Raw genomic sequence first — 18949 nt, 5'->3', positions numbered from 1 at the left:
TTAAGAGGCTCCAGCAGAGTTTTGTCACAAAGGACTGGCTGGGAGACGCAGCGGCCGACAAGCGAAGGGCTCATCTGCTGACCAGCGTTGGACCTAAGCCTTACGCGCTCATGAAAGATCTGCTAGCACCCGAGAAGCTGGCGGACAAAACCTTCGAAGAACTCAGAAAACTAATCGGTGAGCATCTCAAACCGGCGAGCAGCGTACACATGGCCCGACACAGATTCTATACACACTGACATCGGGAAGGACAGAGCATACCGGATTTCATTGCGGACCTCCGGCGCTTGGCCAGCCTCTGTAAGTTCATGGACGCTTGCAGGGGGGAGATGCTAAGGGATTTCTTTATTGAGGGCATCGGTCATGCTGGGATTTTCAGAAAGCTAATTGAGACCAAGGACTTGACCTTGGAAGCGGCAGCGTTGATGGCTCAGACTTTTATGGCGGGGGAGGAGGAAACCAAGATAATATACGCGCGCAATTCTGCCTCCAACGTGGCGATGGATTAGGAAATCAATATAATAAACGCGACACAGAGCCCCGCAGGCAGGCAAGGGCAGTTCGACACACCCCAGGCAGCAATAGACCTAAGAGTAAGTCTCCAACAGAGACAGGCTGAACGGACATTTACGCTCCCCCAGTGGACAATGCGGCCCAGGATGGAGCTATTGACACCTGCTAACAGGGTGCTCAAAGGCATTCAAAGGGACAATCAGCGAGGAATGCCTGGCAACAGCTCTTTTGTTCACAACAATGGGAATCTCAGTTCATGCTGGAGGTGTGGGGGCAGACATGCTGCCAGGACTTGCAGGTTTCAACAGTTCGTCTGCAGAAATTGTAACCTCAGTGGCCATTTAGCCAGAATGTGCAGAAAGCCTGTAACCAGGCTAATATACGAGGTGGATAAACCAGATGAGGGGTCTGTGAGGCAGGATGATGCTTGGGGAAAATCAATGGACGCTGAAGTTCAGTGGGTTCAGGTGGCAAACATTCACAGCTCATATACCAAAACGCCACCTATGATGATGAAAGTCCTATTAAACGGCATCCCTGAATGCATGGAGCTGGACACGGGGGCCAGCCAGTCACTCATGAGTGTTCAACAATTCGAAAAGCTGTGGCCACTCAAAGCCAGCAGACCCAAACTAGAATGCATTGAGACGCAATTACAGACGTACACCAAAGAAATCATTCCAGTGCTAAGCAGTGCAATGTTGGCGGTCACGCACAAAGGATCGGTGAACCGGCTGCCGCTCTGGATTGTCCCAGGCAATGGTCCCGCATTGTTGGGGAGGAGCTGGTTAGCTGAGACGAACTGGAAATGGGGGGATGTGCACGCAGTGTCATCTGTGGAGCGAAGTTCATGCTCACAGGTCCTACAGCAATTTGAGTCACTATTTCAGCCTTGCGTCAGGACGTTCAAAGGTACCAATGTGGTGATCCACATCACCTCGGATGCCAGACCAGTGCACCACAAAGCCAGAGCTGTGCCGTATGTGATGCGGGAGAAAATTGAGAGCGAGTTGGGCCGGTTGCTGAGAGAGGGCATCATCTTACCCGTTGCATTCAGCGACTGGGCAAGCCCCATCATTCCCATCCTAAAAGCGGATAGCTCGGTCAGGATCTGTGGTGACTACAAGGCCACTATCAACCGGGTGTCCCTACAAGACCAATACCCGCTCCCGAGAGTGGAGGACCTTTTTGCCATGCTGGCAGGCGGCAAGCTGTTTACCAAGTTGGACTTCACCTCAGCCTACATGACCCAAGAACTGGCCGACAAATCTAAACTACTTACCGCCATCACCACGCACAAGGGACTGTTTGTTTACAACAGGTGTCTGTTTGGCATTCGATCAGCGGCCGCGATTTTTCAAAGAAACATAGAAAGCCTGCTCAAATCCATCCCTGGAACAATCGTATTTCAGGACGACATCCTCATCACCGGTTGTGACACCGAGGAACACCTCCACAACCTGGAGGAGGTGCTACGCCGACTGGACCGGGTAGGCCTGCGACTCAAGAAGTCTAAGTGTGTGTTTTTGGCTCCCGAGGTCGAGTTTCTGGGCAGGAGGGTTGCTGCAGATGGGATTCGGCCCACCGAATCCAAGATGGAGGCAATTCGACGAGCGCCCAGGCCCTGCAACACATCGGAGTTGCGTTCATTTCTGGGACTCTTGAACTATTTCGGGAACTTTCTGCTGAACTTAAGCACATTGTTGGAGCCGCTACACGTGCTCCTGCGTAAGGGTTGTGATTGGTTTTGGGGGGACTGTCAGGAACAGGCTTTCGACCGGGCGCGGAACCTACTTTGTTCAATTAAGTTGTTAACCTATGGAATTCCCTATCGCAGAGAGTTGTTGATGCCGGTTCATTGGATATATTCAAGACGGAGTTAGATATGGCCCTTGCGGCTAAAGGGAGCAAGGGATATGGAGAAAAAGCAGGAACGGGATACTGAAGGAATGATCAGCCATGATCTTATTAAATGATGGTGCAGGCTCGAAGGGCCAGATGGCCTACTCCTGCACCTATTTTCTATGTTTCTATGACCCTGTACGACCCCCGTAAGAAATTGGTTCTGACATGTAATGCATCGTCCTATGGGGTTGGGTGCGCGTTGCAGCAGAGTAACGCTGAGGGCCAACTACAACCTGTGGCTTATGCCTCCAGGTCGGTCTCTCAAGCTGAACGGGGTTATGGGATGGTTGAGAAGGAAGCACTCGCATGTGTCTATGGGGTGAAAAAGATGCATCAGTACCTTTTTGGAAGGAGATTCGAATTAGAAACGGACCACAAGCCGTTAACATACCTGCTGTCAGAGAGCAAGGCCATCAATGCCAACGCATCAGCCCGCATACAGCGATGTGCTCTCACGCTCGCTGTGTATGACTACACCATCCGGCACTGGCCTGGCACTGAAAATTGGGCTGACACGCTCAGCAGGCTTCCACTGGCCACCACTGAGGGGGCAGCGGAGCAAAGCGCCGAGATGGTCATGGCTGGTGATGCCTTTGACAGCGCAGGCTCCCCCATCACAGCCCGCCAGATCAAAATCTGGACCAACAGAGATCCCCTCCTATCCCTGATTAAGAAATGTGTCCTGACTGGGGATTGGGCGCCCGCACACGGAGCATGCCCTGAGGAGGTCAGGCTGTTTCACAGACGGATGGATGAAGTCTCCATCCAAGCCGACTGCCATCTATGAGGCAGCCGGGTAGTCATGCCCCAGAGGGACAGGGAAGCATTCATCAGGGAACTCCACAGCGAGCACCCGGGCATCGTGCTGATGAAGGCCATTGCCCGGTCACATGTTTGGTGGCCGGGAATTGATTCAGACCTGGAACACTGTGTTCGCAGGTGCACGACATGTGCCCAGCTAGGTAATGCCCCCAGGGAGGCCCCGCTCAGCCCATGGCCCTGGCCCATCAGGCCATGGTCACGTATTCACATACACTATGCGGGCCCGTTCATGGGAAAAATGTTTCTCATTGTGGTTTATGCGTACTCGAAATGGATCGAGTGCATCATTTTGAATTCGTGCATGACATCCACCACCATAGAGAGTCTGTGCGTGGTCTTTGTGACCCATGGCTTGCCGGACATCCTTGTTAGCGATAATGGCCCATGTTTCACAAGCTATGAATTCCGGGAGTTCATGTCGGGCAATGGCATTAACCATGTCAGGACAGCACCGTTCAAGCTGGTCTCCAATGGCCAGGCAGAACGTGCGGTCCAAATCATAAAGCAAGGCATGCTCTCGATTCAAGGACCCTCCCTTCATTGCCGCCTATCGCACCTTCTGCTGGCCTATAGGTCCCGACCGCACTCGCTCATGGGGATCCCGCCTGTGGAGCTACTCATGAAACGAAATCTCAAAACTCGGCTGTCCCTCATTCATCCAGTCCTGTCCGACATTGTTGAGGGCAAGTGCCAATCCCAAAACGAGGACCATGACCGAAATTCAAGGGGGAGATGTATAGAAATTGATGACCACGTATTTGTTCTCAATCACGCTATGGGGACCAAATGGCTCGAGGGCACTGTAATAGGCAAAGAGGGGAATAGGGTCATAGTGGTTAAACTTAACAATGGGCAGATATGCCGCAAGCATCTGGACCAAGTGAAAAAAAGGTTCAGCATGGACACTGAGGAACCTGAGGAAGATCATGAGATGGTATTCATGCCACCGCCAGTGAACGAGCAACAAGAACATTCAGCAGCATGCACAGTCCCTGCGGTCAGCCCGGACAGGCCGGAACCACCACAGGTGACAGACACGCATACCAAGGCTCAACAACCAGAGCCTCAACTGCGGCGCTCCACGAGAGAGAGCACAGACCACCTGAGAGACTTAACCTATGATCCCAATAAAATGTTGAGGGGTAGGTGATGTCATGTATGTAACCTTTATGTAACAACACTGTAATACTGTATATATGTAAGAAATGCACACCTTGACCACAGGGGGTGAACTTGTGGGAGACACTCCTCACCTGGTTACCCAGGTATATAAAAAGGGAGGTCCCACGCAGGGTCATCACTTCTTGGTCCTGTGAATAAAGGCTCAGCTCATCGTGACCTTGCCCACAGAATGTGCCTCATGTGGATTTGTGATATTGTGTAAGGACATTACACAACCATGTCCAGGTCGATGTCTGCCTGTCTTCGAGTACACCTCCTCTGCCAGATCAGCCTCCGCGGATTCAGCACGGGGGCTGTGCTCTGATGCACACTGCTTGGTCCTGCCACTTCCTCTGACCCCAAACCATGAAATGTGGATTCAGCTGAGGAAGAAGTGGTCGCAGGTATTATGGATGATCAGTTCCTGCCCCCTCCTTCTTCTACATCCAATGGTACATCCTGGGTGGGTCGGAAAGCTGGGTGGTTTCGTCATCATTATCCTTCTCCTCTTCGGTGTCCTCTCCGGTCAAAAGCACTACAATCGGCACTGCATGCTGATGCTGCTGGTTAACTAGAAAACATAACAGAAGAGGTAAGCAGAAGGGGAAGGAAAGGAGGGTCAGGGTGACATTTTAACGCCTGCATGCACAGACCTATGTAGAGGAACAACACTATTGCATTATATATCATCACTACATGCAATGAACATGAACAGAATTTACATAGACTGCATGGCATTATAATAAGATTTCATAGTCCCAACATAATATTACATTACTTGGCATCATTTATACATTATGTTCACATGACTATATTACATGAACGCTGCACGGCCCGGGAATTATGCGTGACTTACGTGGTGCCAACACCGGATCTGCACCCCCACAGCTGGCCGAGCGAACATGTGCCCCTGTAAGGGCTGCGGCCCGCTCTTCCAGATCCGTGAGCTCTTCCAGATCTGCCGGCCCTCCTCTGGTGCGCCAATGCTCACTTCTATTCAAAGCGATTTTTTTCTGAAAAAATGACAATAGCATGTTATAAGATAATTGCCCAGGTAGTAGTACCCACCCCCAATGCCTTTCGTCTCATTAATGCACCGTTAGCATGCAAGTGATGCATGATGAACACATCTTATTCATTACAGGAAAGCAATATAATAACATAATTGATAGTAATAATGTGTAACAGCAAGTTTACCAAAAATAACAAAATCACAATATGGCAGTTTTACATTTTAAGTAATGAGTCAGTGCATGATTAAAGTTATTAAAGTTATTATTTACTCTCGCAGCAGAAACAAGATTGTTCCAATGCTTGCGGCACTAGACTGGAACCCGACGGAACTGGGCAACCGAGGACACCACCTCGACAATCTCTGCCTATATTCACTGATATATGGGCAGGCTGGGTTTTCCATGATCACCTCATATCTCACTGTGCCTCCACTTCGTGGACCAAGGCAGCTTGGGCGTCCATGGTAAATCTCTTTGCCCTCTTCCTCCCTCCTACCTTTGCCTCGACCATCAACTGATCTTCGATATCCATTTTTTTATATTTATAATATTTGTAATAATATTATTTATTTATAATAGTATAATGGTACAATATTGTGTATAGTATAGTATGCTATTGTATGCAATCAAAGATATAGGCACACAAGAACTGCAAACATAAGCTATTAAATAGGCTGCTGAACGATTTTTTTCCCCCTCTCTCTCCCTCCCCTGCCCTTCCTCATCTGCGCATGCGTGAGCTGACCCCTGACCCCCAAATCATGGGAAAAAGAAGAAAAAATAAAAGCGCAAGCGGTAAGGCCGTTGCCAAGGACGCCGGCCTTACATGAGGAAAGTATACCTCTCCCGCCCACCTGTTACTGCTACCGCTGGGGAAAAAAGCTGAAACTAGCAGCTTTGGATCTCAGCGGTATTCGGGCGGTATTGAAGTTAAAAATTTCATACCGCCCGAATACCGCCGAGATACAGGCAGTAACGATATAAATGGAAAGTCTAGCCCTATATATTTATATACTATACTTGTGTGTTTAGATTTTTTGAACATCTGATCAATTAGTTTAAGAATCAGAGAGCCCAGAGGTGATGGAGAGCGAGTGTCGGGGAGAGAGGTAAAAAGACACCTAACGTGATGAGCTGATTGGTGAGAAGCTGGTGGGTGCTTTTTTTCAGATCAGCTCAGGGACAACTCTTAAGTTTATTTCTGCTAAGTTTAGATAGTAGTCTAATAAATAGAGGCTTAAGAAAAATTCCAGTGTTTTAGTGCTTAGTGCAAGTTAGTTTGTGAAAAAAAGAAAAAACTTAAGTAGATATAAATAATATAAATTATCTCGACTAAAGATATGGCAGAGCAGTATGTGTTTCTGGACTGCAGAAAGTGGGGATTTGTGGACAGCGAGACAGTCCCGAGCAAACACATCTGCAGTAGCAGTCTCCACCTCGAATCTCTCCGGCTCAGACTCATTGAACTAAGTGTGAGTTGGAGACACTCTAACACATAAGGGAAGGGGAGCAGTATCTGGACAGATTGCTCCAAACTTTAGTCACACCTCGTAGAGAGGCGCAGGTTCAGAAAGGGATTGGTGTGACCGATAATGTGAAGAATAAGGGGAACCCAGGTGAGAAAGGGAATGAGGATCCACAGAAACTGATCCTATGCAACAGGTACAGCATGCTTGCTACCTGTGAGGATAAGGATAAAGACTATCGGAAAGATGGCCAGAATATGGACCATGGCACTTTGGAGCAGGAGGCTGTCCTCAGGTGGGTGGAGGAGGAGCAGAAGTCTAATGTGGTAGTTGTAGGGGATTCTATAATTAGGGGGATGGTTAGCATCCTTTGTAAGCAGGATCGAGGGTCCCACATGGTACGTTGCCTACCTGGTGCCAGGCTGAGGGACATCTAGAACCGATTTGGAGGTATATTGGAGAGGGAGGGGGAGGATTCAGTCATTGTGGTCCATCTTGGGATCAACAACATAGGGAAGAATAGGCAAGAAGTCCTGGTTGGGGAGTATCAGGAACTAGGAGTTAAATTAAAGAACAGGACCTCAAGGGCTATAATCTCAGGATTATTACCTGAACCATGTGCAAATTGGCGTAGGGACAGGCAGATTAGGGAGGTTTAAGAAGTGAGGTGGGAAAGAGGTGTTCCATTTCATGTAGCGCTGGCACCAGTATTGGGACAGGAAGGAACTGTATCATCAGGACGGGCTCCACCTGAGCTGGATAGGATAAATAAGGCCATCGCAAGGACTTTAAACTAGTAAATGATGGGGGAGGGCAGCTCAGATGTAAAGTGTAGTAAAATAATCGTTAAAAAATAACCAAAATGGAAGAGAGTAGAAGGGAGGATAGTCAGAAATTGTGCTTTAGGCACTACATGTAAAGGGTAAAGAAAAGATGTAAAGTGATTAAATCAGGAGAGAGAAATAAGAAACATGTGTGTAAAACATCAGAGCTGAAGGACAGGCTAGGATGTGTGGCCCAAATAAGCATTCTTTATACAAATGCATGGAGTATACGGAATAAATTGAATGAACTGCAGGCACAAATTCAACTTGGAGGATATGACATTGTAGTCATTACTGAGGCATGGTCAGGATTGGGAACTACATATACCATGTTATAAGGTCTACAGGAAAGATAGGGAAAATGGCAGAGGAGCAGTAGCCTTTGTATTTAAGGATGAAATCATTTCAATGAGAGGGAAGCAGGCAGTGGAGACTTTATAGGTAGCATTAAGAAGTAGGAACAGATTTAAGACTGTGGTGGGAATTGTGTATAGGCCTCCTGATAGCAGATGTGAAGTGCTAGATTGTATAACTGCAGAGATTAGACAACATGTAGCAAAGACAGAGTGATTTTAATGGGGGATTTTAACTTCCACATAGATTGGGATAAGTAGATTAGCACATGTCAGAAAGATAGTGAATTTCTTGAGTAAGTTTGGAATAGTTTTTTTCAACAATATGTCCTAGAACCAACAAGGGGACATGCCATAGATTTAGTAATGAGTAATGAGTTAGATTTAGTTAACAGCCTAACAGTACGCGAACATTTATCTAAAAGCGATCATAACATGATTGAGTTCAACATAGTGTTTGAAAGGAAGAAACGCAAAATAGCTGCTAAGATTCTAGATTTGGGTAAGGCTGACTTCAATGGGATGAGACAGAGACTGTCCACAGTAAACTGGGCAAATCTGTATAATGAGTAAAACAACACAATATCAGTGGGAGATGTTCAAAAAATAATTTAATGTGATACAGAACTAGTTTATTCCCCCAGAGGGGCAAGATTCTCTATTTGCCAAAAATAACAGCCATGGACGACTAAACAGATATGAGACAACATAAAAATAAATGAAAAAGCATACAAAAATGCAAAAAATAGCATAGATCCTGGCGAATGGGAAAGATACAAAGAACAGCAAAGGGTGATAAAACAGATAGTAAGATCTACAAAAAGGGAGTATGAAAAGAAATTTGCAATGGGTATAAAAATCAACACAAAAGATTTTCACAATTAGGAAAAAGAGGGCGGTCAAGAGTAATGTTCGCCCCTCAAACGGCAATTGATGCTATATCAACAATGCAGCACTCCCTCAATATTGTACTGTGTTAGTCTCGATTTTTTGTTCAAGTCTCTGGAGCAGGACTTGAACCCACAACTTCTGACTCAGAAGCAAGAGTGCTACTCACTGAGCTTGAAAGTCTCCTTTTGCGGTGCAGAGTTAAACTATGTCAAAAAATCCTCCTATTTAGGAGTCACGTTTGATCGCACCTGTCATATAGACAATATCTCCAGAACCTTGGGAAGAAACTAAAGAGTAGGGTCAACTTGATCCAGAAACCCGCCGATCCACATGGGGACCAGATGCTCAAACCCTCCGTACAGCAGCACCTGCCCTGGTGTACTCTACAGCAGAGTACTGCTCTCCGGCATGGCTATCCAGACCGCATGTCAAATCGGTTGATGTCCAGCTGAATTCTACTATGAGAATTATTACCCGTACACCTTTATCGACATCAACACTTTGGCTGCCCAAGCTTGCAAACATCGCACCATCACACCTACGCCGCGAATAAACAACCTCCAGAGAATACAACTGCTACACCAGCAAAGACATGCCGATCCAGGCCAACTTGAACAACCTACCACCAATCCGTCTCAAATCTAGAAGGCCATCAGCGGTCTCCCCTCAGCCTTGATGACCGATGGCAAAATACTTGTAAGAACTGCGACATACGGAATGGATTCCTTATAGAGCACCCCACAGTACAAGCTGAAGGATCAAACCGTCCTCGCAAACAGTAGACAACCATCAACTGCCTCAAAACTGTTCATGATACATGTTGCCACCTTCTCCATCGGTAGAAGATTAAAGCATCCCCAACATGCAACTGTGGAGCTCCTAATCCGACCTTGGAGCACATCATTGAGCACTGCCCTGAGAGGAAATTTGCAGGCAGCCTACAAGATATCCATGCTGTTAAACCAGAAGGTTTGGCCTGGATAGCCAACTTGGATATTGACATTTGATTTGCTTTGTTACTTCCATACTAAAGAAGAAGACTGAGCTATAGCTAACACTGTAACAGGGTTCATTGGTTTAAATCAGTAAAAGACCAAATTAGGACTAATATCAGCAAGTTCTTCTTCATACAAAAAGCAGGCAACAAATTTAATGAGCTCCCAGATAGGATAGTGTAAGCAGAAATTCTGGAATCAACAACAACTTGCATTTATATAGTGCCTTTAATGTAGAAAAACATGCTAAAGTGCTTCACAGAAGTGGAAGAAAAAAATAGAGGTGACCAATATGTTGGCCAAAGAGTAGAGTTTTAAAGAACTATTAACTAGTTAAGAATCAATTGGATGCTGCAAGGAGAAGACTTTAGGGTTACTCTGGATAGATGAGCTGGGATGAATGGCCTCCCTCATCTGTAATTGTCTTGTGATCTTGAGGTTTATTTTTGTATTACTGAGGAGGACTGATCTATGTGACAGGACCAGAAAGGATTGTTTATGAGGCTTTTTGATGTTGACTTTCGTTATTGTGGCTCGAATCAGTCATGGCAAATACCCACTTGTTCAAGTGCTGATTTTCAAATAACTTAACTTTGGGGACACCTCTTTTGATAGTGCTACAGCATTACCAAGACTACAAATCCACCATGGGATGTAGGGGGTAGAAAAATATCTTTATAATCATGTAAAAAAAAATGAAGGGCTTTGAAGGTGACAAGGAACAAACAAATAAATGGATTATTTCCAAATTAAGGAAATATTGCAAATCCATGATGGGTAGTAGAGAAAAACAATAAATATTTGCTCATGTAACTAACTGGGATTAATCTGTTTTTGGGGAGGGAAGCACAAAGTTACCTGCATCATAGGCAAGTTTTGTACAGCAGTAGGCAAATAGTATCTCAAATGTTTTACCTGCGCCTATATCTTTCAGTATCAGTAAACTATGTAATAGTTTTATCTCATCAATCGTGAGATATATTGTATTACAGACATGGATGAAGTGCTGCTGCATTTAGGCTGCATTGGGACTGTGGTAAACATCAGAAATTACACTCAAAGTCCTGTGAGCAATATCACAGAGGATTTAGCGATTATTTTTAATTCTGATGCATGAGCCATTAATTATAAAGCTGTAAATGTAACGAAGGGTAGTAGCAATAACAATAAAAGGATTTTTAGTGTACAGCTGTTTTAACAGGAACAAGGTTTCTCTCAGACATATGCATAAATAACTGTAGCAAATATATCACTTAGTTAATAATGATTACACATGCCTTTGTTTATGGAACACAATATTAAAAATAACATTCAAATTAACACAAAAATATGACTGACATTAATAAAAGGTAAAGCACATCCATCAGATTATACCACAGTACCATTAAAGTATTACAGATTCTTCTACTTCTTCATGACGCAGGTACTAAGAATAGAGAAAGCACAACCATGCAAAGCAGCTCCTGTAACCGAGGTGCTGTGAAGACTAAGCTGTCACATCCATTTACAAAGTACTGCCAAGATTGAGCTGCCATATTTCCTTACTATCAGTAGTGCCATCAACATTATGTTTGTGCAAAACAGATTCAATTACACATTTTGTTATGAATATTCTCTACTTTTTATATGAAAGGAATACCTGATTTGATAACTTCAGAATAACTGATGTATTGAATATCCCCACGCTCTGTTAATCTTCCTGCACCATCCCTCAGCTGAGACAGCAGTTAACTGAATTTCTTCAAGGCCTCCGGGGTAGTCAGTTCAGATTGGGGGTGGAGTGATGGGTGGAATGGTGTGGGTGAGGGGAACTCCAGTAGGGAAGGTCCTCCTGGCCCCACAAGGGAAAGTTTTAAACGTACCTTACAGAAAACTTCACTGCCATTGGTGCAGTCTTCATTTCAAACCTTTTTATAAAAGGGTATCTTCCATGATAGGTTGATGAAATCTATTGTATCCTGCACTTTGCTTATCAGCTGCTCAATTTCTGCTGACAAAGCAACTCCCTTAGCCAAGACATAAAGCTGGTATCTGATGTCTTGTTTCACCGACACAGTACGCATTTGAAGGCAATCAGTCGGCCCAACATAAACAGCCTTATTTTGACATTTGGGTAATAGAGAAAGAAGGACCAGATCTTCTATGATACCTAAAATTAGCTAGGTGAGGCAGAATATTTTAAAGGTAAGGTGGCAACAATGTCTCTCCGTTAACCCAGAATTCTCTCACCCGTGAATATTCCTATAGATTTTGGTCTTTAATTTATTCACCATTCAGTTTGCACCTCCAAATCTGCAGACTTAGACTTGCTTTTAAGTTTCTGAGAAGTTCAGTTTGATGTGTTATCATTGACTGATGGAAGAGCTGATTCATCACTGGTGGTACAGTGCCTGTGTGGCTCTAAGCTAATGAGTCATTTAGTTGCTGAGGAACAGATGGACAGAAATAATGCACAGAAATAATGGTAGAGGAATCATTAACTCTGCACCAGTTAGGTCACACTTGATTTGAGAATACTTGATTGTGCATCCAAACTGAAGGAGTGTTCCAAAACTGACATCAGCCATCTTGATGAGGAAAAAATATATAGAACTAAATTTCCTCAAAGCTCACCAAAAACCAGATACAGACAAACAAAAGAAACCTCTCAGCTGTTATTTGCTTTGACTGTGGATAAGGAAAAATGTTAGGATATCATTTTTAATATTCTCAAGCAAAATGTGATAATGGCCTAGAAATCCCGGTCTCCTCGAGTCCATACGGAGTGGGTACAGACCTGGGAAGGCATCACAAAAGCCGATTTTCAGCACACAATGCACATGCTGAAAACCGGCTTTTCCGATCTGACAAGCTCCAGCTTGACAGAGTTTACGCATCTCCATAGCCAGGACATTTGCATGGGCAAGATTGTGGTATTTACCCATAGCTTGCCCAGCGGATGTCCTGAAAATTCTTGGGCCTGATAAAAGCAAGTGCATAGCCTACTTTTACAGGCGTAAGAGTTTTAAAACATACAAAAACATAATAAAATAAAATTTTAAAAACACGTGTTATCGTTTAAAAACACTGCCCACTTAAGGAAAGTTTATTTTAAACCATAATTTTAAAAACTTTTTAAAAAATCGGAAAATATATAATTTTTAGAAGCCATAAATAACTTTAATTTACATTAATCGTAAATATGTGGTGTATTTATTCTATTTTTTATTTTTGATTTGGGTGTTTGGGGGCTGTTTATTAATCATAATAATGGGAACTCCGTAAGTAGGATGAGAAAATACTGTACCTTGATTGGCTGCCCAGAGCCATATGACTGCAGTTCCAGCTTACGGACGTCTCGACGTGCATGCGCTCCGATACGCAGTGAGTGAAGGCCTCAGGACCGGGATCGCTGGTGGGTGCAGCAGGAACAGATAAGTGCGCATCTTTTTTAACTTTTTCAGTCGATCGCCCGCGGGAAGACCTCAACCAGGATTTCTAGGTCAATATTTTATTTTTCTGCTGCTACTACTCAAACACTTCTCTGGTGTGTCTATTGTGCATTTAATGGATTTGGTGATCACGAAGTAACACGCCAGCACAGGGGTGGGTAATCATGTCATAGCACTGGTCAACATTAATATGATCACAGTCTGAGCACTGGCACACCAACTCTTTATTGCTAGTGACTAAGGGCCCGAAATTGATGATGTCCCATTGCTGCCCGTTTCTCGGCGGTATTTGTGCGGCCCTTCATTTTTTAGAGCACACTGCCGCTGAGATCCTCCAGCGCGAATTTGATGGTAATGTAGCGGGCAGCAGCGGGAGTGGGGTGTAGCGGGTGGTGCAGGTCATTAGACTTAGCAAAGGTTGGAGGCCGAGTTCTGCGCATGCACGATTTTCTTTTTGACATCGATGTAGTTTTTGCCGCGATTGGGGGTTGCCCGCGCAGGCGCAGAACAGCTTGGGTGGGACAGCGACTTCGAAAGACAGAGAAGACAGTGAGAAGATTAGAGAGAGAGAGAAAACAGAAAGTACCAAAGACAAAGGACAAAGCAGGAAAAGTCCATTTATAGATAGGTGAGAAGAGAGTGGAGAGTGTAAGAAAAAACATTAATAATTGTGCAAGATTTATTAACGATCTTAAATAAAATCATGAGTGAGAAGAAGACCCTAAAAAAAGTTAAGATGTGCAGAGGCTGAGGGCACCAGGGTTTATGGACGAACAGCTGGAGGCACTTATCTCCACAGTGGAGGCAAGGTATAGGGACTTTATCAGGGATGGTCGTGGGAAGCCAGCCCCAGTCCAGTACCAGCGGATCTGGAAGGAAATTGGGGAGGCCAATTGGGGATGCCATGTCCGCAGTGGGGACAATCATAAGGGATGGTTCCAATGTCGCAAAAGGTGGAATGACATTGTAGCCACAGCCAGAGTAAGTAATCATTTTATTGATGCATTCCCTTACTACTTACAATGTAAATCCATAAGGGATTAATGGGACATAAAACTAAAGACTAATGTTTTGATGGCTATTTGTATGTGTCTGCGTGTGCCTGTGTATGTGTGTGTCACATGTACAAATTGGTTAAAGATTGCTACTTTAATTTCTGCAGAAGAAATTGTCAACCAACGCCTCCGAGCGGCAGTGCACGGGAGGAGGCCCACTAAAGGTTCTGGTGATAAGTGACTTGGAGCAGCATGCCTTAGCCTTGGTGGGTGGGCACACCCGTGCAACCACCCACGGTGGTGCTGTCCCTTGCCACAGCATGGTAAGTTGCAGTCATGTAATGTCATCTCAAAATAATATAATGTACTATGATGTTGGGGTCATGTAATGTAATGTAATGCCATGCATTTTAATGTACTGTGTGTCAACCATATATAATGTAGTAATGCAGCAGTGGTGGTCCTTGAAATAAGACTGTGCTATGTGACAGTACTATGTCACCCTGACCCCTTCCCTGCTGCTAACCACTGAAATGTTGTTTTGTACTGGCAGATGCTAATTCGGATGACACCGAGGTAGCCACCGCTTCAACCTCTGGTCCCAAAGTGTCATGTATGTAACCACAATGTAACACCACTGTATTACTGTATACACTCAACCTAGATGCACACCTTGACCATAAGGGGTGAACTTGTGGGAGACACTCCTTATCTGATCACTCAGGTATAAAAAGGGAGGTCCCACGCAGGGTCACTGTCTTTGGAGTCCTGTGAATAGAGTTCAGGTCACAGAGTGACTTTATCCCCAGATGTTTCATACTGTAGAGTAAGGACTTTACACAAAGAGCCTCTGCCAGACCCCTCACCTCAAGCTCCTTCCCCCGTCTCCACGTCCGCCACCCAGGGAGACCAAGAACAGGTGGAACAAGAGGAAGAAGGGGCACTGTCTCAACCACTTCAACTGGAATGGGGTGGGGGAAGAAGGATGAGCAGTCCATTCTTTTAACCTTTGTCTCTGCACCTGTGGGCACGAATACCTCTGCATCGGGGTCGGAGTTTTATGGCTTTGGAAATGATACTGAAGAAGCGAGACCAAGCGGTGTGCAACAATGCACCCCTAGTGTTCAAGCCGCTATGCCGCATCCATGGTGGTTGATGCAGCAAAGAGGGAATGCTACAAGACAGGGGGCTGCTCAACAGGACATGATTGAACTGTCGAGGATGATAGGTCGAGAGCTCCTCCAGGCCGTGGCTGCAATAGCTGGGCATGTCGCGGGACTTTCAGACCGACATGAGGAGTCTATGTCGAGGCTGATTGCCGTGGTGGAGCGAAACACCGATTTACTCGATGCCATGCGGCAATTGATTGTCTCAGGATATAGCATGCAACCTTCCCCACCCCCACCCCCCTGTGCCATAGCAGCCAGTCGGGCCTTCCACATCCCGAGCTGCTCCTGTGAGTCCAATCATAGCGCCGCCATTGTCTTCCCACCAACGATGGCAGCAGTGCTCCGGATCCAGTGCTGCACAACATCCTGGTCCCAATGCGGGGAGGGGCAGGGGTGAGGGTCAGTCTGGGGGTAGGCAAAATGGGAAGAAGGGGGGGTGACGGTAAGGGGGGGTAAAGAGAGGCAGTGGGAGTGGCTAGAGAGTTGGGTGTTGGTCGTTTTTGTACATGTTGTTGATGTTGTTCTTGTTGGTGTTTTATATGTTATTGTTAGATTAAAAATGTTGTTAGTGTTCATTGTAAATTGTTAAAAATAATTCATTAAGTTTTAAACTTTTGACATTTTTGTAAGTTCTGAAAGTTTTCCAAGTTTTAAATGTTTTGAATGTTTTACAATTTTATATAAATCTTTTTATTGAATTTAACCACTCTTGTACAGTGTCTAACTTTTAGAAAATGAAGGGTAACGGTTATGAGAGTTCCATATAGTGGGCAGATAAAGCTGGTGTTGGGGGTTAGGGGGTGGGGGGTGGGGGGGGTTGGTGCTGCCATGACACTACTACCATCCGCTTAAGATTGGCTAAGATCAGGTAAGACCTTACTTTTCAGGAGGGTGTGGATCTTAGTGACCAAATTTGCATTTTTGGGCCTTCTCCGATGGGCGGGCAGTATGGACTATCGCCGGCGGTAAATATCTGATGAATTTCCTGCTGGTGGGAATGTGGGCGGTAAGTGGACAGTAAATGATTTTTTTTTGGATCAAATTCGCATTTCTGGGCGGTAAGTGGGCAGTAATATGATGGGGCTGGATTGTCATCATTTAGCCCTACCACTGGTTTTCCGGTGGTATTTCATGCTATTTAAAAATCATGTTTTTTTTTAACCACCGAAATACCATTTTCACTCAAGGCTGCTATTTTCATCAAATATGACCGGTCATAGGGCTAACTGTATTTCGTTCTTATTTTTCATCATGCAACACTCAAAGTAAAATGGGTGGTATTTTTGCAGGTGGTAAAAATGGTGATATTGATGAATTTACCTCTGGTGGTAATTTTCGGTGGTATTTCGGTGTTGGCCACAGGTAAATAAAATGCAGGGTGGGGGCTAATGTTTTATTGCTGTTTTTGTTCTTGCTGTTGATGTTGTAGTTCTTGTAGTTGTTCTTGTTGTGTTATTGTTGTTATATTGTTGTTGTTGCAAAAATGTTTAAATCGTTGGTTAAAAAATTATTCATTTATTGACTTTTACATTTTTCAAAGTTTACAACATTTTATAAAATTTTGTTGAACATATCCATTCTTGTACTGTGTCTAACTTTTAGAAGATGAAGGGTAAAACTCAACGATAGAGTGGGCGGTAAAGGTGAAACGTAACTCTCACTGTTCAAACAAAGCGTTGATTTATGAGCTGCTGATGTCCTCAAATATCCTCAAATATTCTCCAAATGTCCTCAAATGTCCTCCAATTTTCTTAAATATCCTTAAAATGTCCTCCAATGTTCTCAAATAATCCACTAAAAGCCTCAAATAACCTTAAAATCTAACTCTGAATTCACATAAAGATGTCTGTGTAAAACAGCCTTCTCTCATGTGGAATGGACTGCAGCTCCATTTTTTTAAATGGTGTCCGTAGCACTGGATTCGGTCAGATAAGATCAGATAAGACTGCACTGCTATTGGTGGTAATTTAGGCCAGTGGTAAAAATGGTAGTATTGATGAATTTACCTTTGGTGGTAATTTTCAGTGGTATTTCGGTGTTGCACACTTAATGTTGTCATAAAAACGACAAAATGTAAGATCGGTGTCCTTTTTTAACTACTGGTGGTAAATCACTGATGAATTTAACACCGGTAGTACTTCGGTGTTAAATTATGAAATCGGCGATATTTGGGTAGCAATCTGCAATGAATTTACCACCGGTGGTATTTTCGGTGGTAAATCGGTGGTAAATGATCGAAAAAATGATGAAAATCCAGCCCAATTTTGGGCCCTAAGATATCGGAGTAAAAGTTGACTTTGTGTGATAGTATAAAATGGGTTATAGTGAATTGACAGTCCATTTTACATCTCTCCTGTCTTTTATTGCCTTTGATTTCAATGGATAAATCCAGTCTGGTCTAGGTGAAGTAATTTTAGATTAAATTATTGTTTGGGCCTCTTGCTATTTTTCCTCATCGACATGCATCACACTTGCCTGAATTCTTATTTATATATCAATATGTTTGCAGAACCTTTCAGACTGATTCTGTGAGCAGTACATTTGGCAAAAATAAAAAAGTCAAAGTTATATAACACAGTTACCATTTACTGAAAGCACACCAGGATGCTGAGATAATCTCTTTAATTGTAGGACTGCATGTGAAGTGATTGAAATAGATTCTTGTTTTATTAGATACCGTGGTATAATGTACTGTTTGGCAGATTCCCAATAGTGCATTATTTTGATGGCTCACCATTTCTTATTTATCAGTTATTCTACAACTTTGTATTTTTGAAGGTCAATATAACTTTCCCGAGGTTCAGTGCCCAAAACTGAATGTGGTGTTCCAAATGGGTATGGCAGTATAGTGGGTATGTTACTGGACAGAAGTGTTCCATTTCAGACAAACTCACCCAAACTTAAAATGAAGACTGTGTTGTCTGTAGGATATATCTTTAATGTCATGAGTCATTTTCTCACTTGCAACAGGAGCTTCTCTGACTAGGATTGTGCTCTACAGTTTCAGTATCCATTTATATAGGAGTCAGTGCTCGAGTCAGGTCGAGATTGGAAACTGGAGATGTCTGAACTGAGGAAAGTTAATGTCAAATGAGTACCCAGCAACAATGATCTGATCACAGCTTTTCCAAGCTGAGAGCCTTCAAAGCAGTATTCATGGTGGTCCAAAATGCCAATCTCTGTAGAATGACTGGTACTGGTCCAAGACAACTGCAAGTCACCCCTGTAACTCACACCATTGGAGCTGCTCTTGGTGTAAATGCAAAACAAACTCAATGGGAAGAACAATGAAGGTGAATGAATCATCAGATTAAAGTGGTTCCCTGCAAAGTAAGAGATATTTTCAATTTTCTGTGTTATTTTTAAATAACACATGTAGGTCTGTACTGAAAGTGCTCTCAGTGGAATTTC

This window comes from Pristiophorus japonicus, chromosome 4, assembly GCF_044704955.1.
Source record: "Pristiophorus japonicus isolate sPriJap1 chromosome 4, sPriJap1.hap1, whole genome shotgun sequence".
Classification (NCBI taxonomy): domain Eukaryota; kingdom Metazoa; phylum Chordata; class Chondrichthyes; family Pristiophoridae; genus Pristiophorus; species Pristiophorus japonicus.
The sequence above is the reverse complement of the archived record's forward strand: the minus strand, read 5'-3'. Positions refer to the sequence as shown.